The following is a 6,651-nucleotide window of genomic DNA, read 5'->3' as shown; positions in this document are numbered from 1 at the left end:
TTGGAAAGGGTTCAGAGGAGATTTACTAGGATGTTGCCTGGTATGGAGGGAAGGTCTTACGAGGAAAGGCTCAGGGAATTGAGGTTGTTTTCGTTAGAGAGGAGAAGGCTGAGAGGTGACTTAATAGAGACATATAAGATAGTCAGAGGGTTAGATAGGGTGGACAGTGAGAGTCTTTTTCCTCGGATGGTGATGACCAACACGAGGGGACATAGCTTTAAATTGAGGGGTAGTAGATATAGGACAGATGTCAGAGGCAGTTTCTTTACTCAGAGAGTAGTAGGGGTGTGGAACGCCCTGCCTGCAACAGTAGTAGACTCGCCAACTTTAAGGGCATTTAAGTGGTCACTGGATAGACATATGGATGAAAATGGAATAGTGTAGGTCAGATAGGCTTCAGATGGTTTCACAGGTCGGCGCAACATCGAGGGCCGAAGGGCCCGTGCTGCGCTGTAATGTTCTATGTTCTATGTTCTATGTTCTAAAAATACTTTTCACTGTACATCGGTACACGTGACAATAAACAAATCCAATCCAATCCAATTCAATCCAATATACAGGCCCCAGGTCACGTGACTTTGGTCTTGAGAGCGCATGGTGTGTCTGTACCGCCACCTGCTGGTTGGAGGTCTCACACCATCCACCCATGATATTGCCCAGAGGCATATCACCACATCCCCCTTCCTCATAAAACAGGCAACATTACACATTACATTTTATGCAGCTATGGCATCTCACTGATACAGTGAGCAGGTTTTACAAAAAGTGTCCACTTGTATTCTGTGCAGAAGTCATTGTTTAGGTCGGTGTAGAGTCTGGCTCACTGGCTGGTTTCCCGTTTGTCTTATCCTTCGCCCTGTGTCTCTGAACGGCCTTTGCCCAAGACGGCCATATCTGCGTCAGCAGCCACTTTCGCTTTCGTTTTCTGGCACGTTTGTGATTGTTACCGGCAAGTGATTTCGATACTGGTTGGCTGACGGGATACGGTGGTTCTCACAACCTTTTCTTTTTCATTTTCTGGACACGGTGAAGTGCTCGAGTGTGTCTCTTGGTTGCCTTCTATGTCGCGGCGTCTCTCGGGGCGCTGGGCGTTATTGTGTGGTGAGGTCTCCGAAGGGGTCTCGGCGTCCCTTCATCGCTGGTGGGTGTGAGCATGCCCGTTTCTGCAGCATCATCAGCAGGCTGGATCCTCTCTGTTTCCACGGCCCGGAGAATGGAACCTCTGTGTTTGGCGGCCTCACCTCATCACGGCCTGCTGGAGCTCCAGTAGCTTGGTCGTCATCACTGGCCATGGCTATGGCTTCTGGTGGAGCTGATCCAAGCCCCGGGGTCTTCTCGATCAAACTCCGTGCGTGAGCCCGCAGTGCATGGGCTCCGCAGTGCACCGAATCCCCTGTGTGTGGAATTCCTGGTGGGTGTGATTCCCGGTGGGTGGAATTCCCGGTGGGTGTGATTCCCGGTGAGTGTGATTCCGGTGAGTGACATTCCTGGTGTCTGGGATTCCCGGTGGGTGGGATTCCCAGTGGGTGGGATTCCCGGTGGGTTGGATTCCCGGTGGCTGGGATTCCCGGTGGGTGTGATTCCCGGTGGGTGACATTCGTGGTGGGTTGGATTCCCGGTGAGTGGGATTCCCAGTGGCTGGGATTCCCGGTGAGTTGGATTCCCGGTGGGTGGTATTCCCAGTGTGTGGGATTCCTGGTGGGTGGTATTCCCAGTGTGTGGGATTCCCGGTGGGTGGGATTCCCGGTGGGTGGAATTCCCGGTGGGTGGTATTCCCGGTGGGTGGTATTCCAGGTGGGTGAGATACCCGGTTGGTGGTATTCCAGGTGGGTGAGATACCCGGTGGGTGGTATTCCTGGTGGGTGGGATTCCCGGTGGGTGGGATTCCCGCTGGGTGGTATTCCTGGTGGGTGGGATTCCCGGTGGGTGGTATTCCTGGTGGGTGGGATTCCCGGTGGGTGGGATTCCCACTGGGTGGTATTCCTGGTGGGTGGGATTCCCGGTGTGTGGGATTCCCGGTGGGTGGGATTCCCGGTGGGTGGTATTCCAGGTGGGTGAGATACCCGGTGGGTGGGATTCCCGGTGGGTGGGATTCCCACTGGGTGGTATTCCTGGTGGGTGGGATTCCCGGTGGGTGGTATTCCAGGTGGGTGAGATACCCGGTGGATGGGATTCCCGGTGAGTGGGATCCCGGATGTTTCGGAACGCTCGCAGCTGCATCTCTCCTGATACGACGCAGCCCCCCCTCCGCCAGCTGATTTGATGATGTGAATGCAGCGCAACCAATCCCCTTACTCTGCACATCTTTGGGTTGTGGGGGGGGCAAAACCCGCGCAAACACGGGGAGAATGTGCAAACTCCACACGGACAAAGACCCAGAGCCAGGATCGAACCTGGGACCTCGGCACCGTGAGGCAGCCGTGCTAACCACTGCGCCTCCGTGCTGCCCTTCTCACGGGTCTATTTGATGGGCTGAATGACTGTGGGCGTTATTCTCCCCAAAGATTTTTTGGAGGGGGGGGGTCGAGTTGCGCCCCGGCACTGGGAGGGGCGGGGCCTAAACATTCCCAGTTTCACAGAGATCGGAAGTAAAGGTCCCCGTCCCCAACACGGCAGCACCCTGACTTCAGTAACCATCACCCCCATCCTCGTCAACAACAACTCCCTCTCCCCTCTGTCATAATATCCACTCATGTATATAATGAGATGCAGACAGGCAGTGATTGACACACAGGATGACCAATGAACTCACAACACAGAACAACCAATCACCAGACAGGACACCACCACTATAAAGCCCACAGGGCATTAAGACTCCCGCTCTTTTCAGGACCCAGACACTGAGACAGTCAGGGTGCACAAGTCAGTGGACCTTATTGCCATGTGGTAGCTAGTAGGTCTGGTCGAGCCAGTAAGAGGTTGTCAGTAGGATTAGTAGAGTGTCAACCCACAGCTGAACATGTACAGCCGTTCATAGCTTAAATAAAACCGTGTTGGATCATCTCCGGTGTCAGACGTTTGTTTCTAGCCTCCCTGCATCCAGTTGCAGTCACCGTCGAATCAACCAGCCTAACACATCACCCCCCCCCCCCCCCCCCCCCCCCAGCCCTCCCAACCCCAACCAAGGATCACTGGCATTGGAACCTCCCAATGGGTCTCCATTCAGGTACCCACCCTCCACCAATTGCAGGTACCAGCACCCCGCCCAGGTGTGAGCAATATTTAGCTATGGGGTCGCAAATGCCCCCCGCTATTGCCCTCCTCTACATGCCCCCCTTTCAGGCTCCACCCCTTTTGGCAGGGCCAATCTGACACCTCCCCCAGCACGTTGTCAGTGCCAAACTGGCAAGATTGGAACTGCCACGGTGCCAGGGAGCCATGGCACTGCCTGCCATGTCCCCAACCACCCAGGGACTGTACTAACATTATTTAGAAGGCCGAACTAGCATGTAAGCTCATTGAGAATCATATATGCTACCGTGTTGCGAAGATTCTGTAAGAACTCGGAGTTTGGAGGTTCCGGTGTGGTCCTCGATTTTGCGGTGAGTGTTCCTGCATCCTCACAGGGATGGGAGAGCGGTGGGTCGACTCTCCACAATACAGGCCGCAACAGGTTTAGAGCAGCAGTTGTCATTGACTTTGGGTCTGCAGCACAGCAGAGGGATGGGGAAGAGGCTGCAGAGAGCAAAGAGTCGAGTTCCAGAGCTGAGATGAGAGTGACTGCCCTTGGCATCTGATCGAGTATGGCATCAAGGAGCTCTAAGAAAACTGGAGTCAATGAGGGTCAGGGGGCAAAACTCTCTGTATGACTGGTTGGAGTCATACCTGGCACAAAGCAATATGGTTGTGGTGGTTGGATGTCAATCACCTCAACTCCAGGACATCACCTCAGGGTGGTGTCCCAGGCCCAACCATCTTCAGCTGCTTCATCAGTGACCTCCCTTCCACCATAAGGTCAGAAGTGGGGCTGTTTGTGGATGACTGCACAATGTTCACCATTCATGACTCCTCAGATACTGAAGCAGATCACGTCCAAATGTAACAAGACCTGGACAACGTTCAGACACTGGCTGACAAGTGGCAAGTAACATTCGCCTCATACAAGTGCCAGGCAACGACCATCTCCAACAAGAGAGAATGCAACCATCGCCCAACCATCGTAGGGGCAGCAGGGTAGCATGGTGGTTAGCATAAATGCTTCACAGCTCCAGGGTCCCAGGTTCGATTCCCGGCTGGGTCACTGTCTGTGTGGAGTCTGCACGTCCTCCCCCTGTGTGCGTGGGCTTCCTCCGGGTGCTCCGGTTTCCTCCCACAGTCCAAAGATGTGCGGGTTAGGTGGATTGGCCATGCTAAATTGCCCGTAGTGTCCTAATAAAAGTAAGGTTGGGGGGGGGGTTGTTGGGTTACGGGTATAGGGTGGATACGTGGGTTTGAGTAGGGTGATCATGGCTCGGCACAACATTGAGGGCCGAAGGGCCTGTTCTGTGCTGTACTGTTCTATGTTCTATGTTCTATCGCCCATTGACATTCAATGGCATTACCATCGCTGAATCTCCCACTATCAACATACTAAAGGGTTACCATTGACCAGAAACAGAACTGGACTGGCCACATAAATACTGAGGCTACAAGAGCATGTCCGAGGCTGGGAATCCTATGGCGAGTAACTCACCTTCCTACACCCCAAAGCCTGTCCATCATCTACAAGACACAAATCAGGTTTGCGATGGAATACTCTCCACTTGCCTGGACGAGTGTAACTCCAGCGTTCAAGCGGCTCAACTCCATTGAGTAACTGGTTGATCAGCACCTTCTCTGCCACCTTCTCTCCTGCCGCTGCATTGGTGCGCAGTGGCAGCGATGGGTACCAACCACATATAAGATGCCCTGCGGCAACACACCAAGGCTCCGTTGACAAACCCGTGACCTTTACCACCTGGAAGTACAAGGGCAGCGGACACATTAAAAAATTTTTTAGAGTACCCAATTCTTTTTTCCCAATTAAGGGGCAATTTGGCCAATCCACCTACCCTGCACATCTTTGGGTTGTGGGGGGTGAGACCCATGCAGACATGGGGAGAATATGTAAGCTCCACACGGACTGTGACCCGGGACCGGGATCGAACCCGGGTCCTCGGCGCCGTGAGGCAGTAGTGCTAGCCACTGCGCCACCGTGCCACCGCAGGCAGCAGACATATGGCAACACCATCACCTTCAAGCCCCCTCCAAGTGTCAAGCCACACTGACTTGGAAATATATCAGCCGTTTGAACACTCTCCCTGGAACAGAATCCTGGGACTCCTTTCCTAGCAGCACAGTGGGTGTGCCTACACCAGGTGGGCTACAGTGGTTCCAGAGAGTTGTTCACCTTCTTAAAAGGACAGTAAGAAGTCTTACAACACCAGGTTAAAGTCCAACAGGTTTGTTTCAAACACGAGCTTTCGGAGCACGGCTCCTTCTTCAGGTGAATGGAAAGGCTTGTTCCAGAAATGTTTATATAGACACAGTCAGAGATGCCCCGGAATGCGAGCACCTGCAGGCAATCAAATCATCAAAGATGCAGAGAGAGAGGTAACTCCAGGTTAAAGAGGTGTGAATTGTCCCAAGCCAGTTCAGTCGGTAGGCCTCTGCAAGTCCAGGCTTGTTGGTGGGGGCCGAATGTAATGCGACATGAATCCCAGATCCCGGTTGAGTCCGCATTCATGCGTGCGGAACTTAGCTATAAGTTTTTGCTCAGCAATTTTGCGTTGTCGCGTCTCCTGAAGGCCTCCTTGTAGAATGCTGACCCGGAGATCCGGGAGGAGGCCTTCAGGAGACGCGACAACGCAAAATTGCTGAGCAAAAACTTATAGCTAAGTTCCGCACGCATGAATGCGGACTCAACCGGGATCTGGGATTCATGTCGCATTACATTCGGCCCCCACCAACAAGCCTGGACTTGCAGAGGCCTACCGACTGAACTGGCTTGGGACAATTCACACCTCTTTAACCTGGAGTTACCTCTCTCTCTGCATCTTTGATGATTTGATTGCCTGCAGGTGCTCGCATTCCGGGGCATCTCTGACTGTGTCTATATAAACATTTCTGGAACAAGCCTTTCCATTCACCTGAAGAAGGAGCCGTGCTCCGAAAGCTCGTGTTTGAAACAAACCTGTTGGACTTTAACCTGGTGTTGTAAGACTTCTTACTGTGCTCACCCCAGTCCAACGCCGGCATCTCCACATCATTCTTAAAAGGAGTTAAGAATGGGTAACTCAGATCCCATGAAGTAATTTTAAATCGATGAAGGCCCACCGCTTTGACAGGACGTTTACTTCACTCATGGCTCCCAGAACAGCTTTCGTGTTCCTCCCTTAACAGGTGACGATAGTTAACAGGAACATTTATCTGTTCGGAAGGCTGAAAGTTGACCTAGATATCAAGAGATACCCTGAAGTCTCCGAGAGCTGGGACTGTATGAAAGTTGAACTAAAATACAGTCGGAATAAAAATCGAGAGTCAGAATAGAACTGACCTAAAAATTTTGCAGGTGCCACCCAATGGAGACGGAGCCTGTTAATCCCCATTGGGAGCGGACATCATGTTACAACAATTCACGACGTGACCTACATCCTGTTCTGTGCAAGTATGGAACAGCTCGGCGATCAAACA

This window comes from Scyliorhinus canicula, chromosome 23 (assembly GCF_902713615.1).
Source record: "Scyliorhinus canicula chromosome 23, sScyCan1.1, whole genome shotgun sequence".
Taxonomy (NCBI): Eukaryota; Metazoa; Chordata; class Chondrichthyes; order Carcharhiniformes; family Scyliorhinidae; genus Scyliorhinus; species Scyliorhinus canicula.
Note: the sequence above shows the minus strand (reverse complement) of the source record.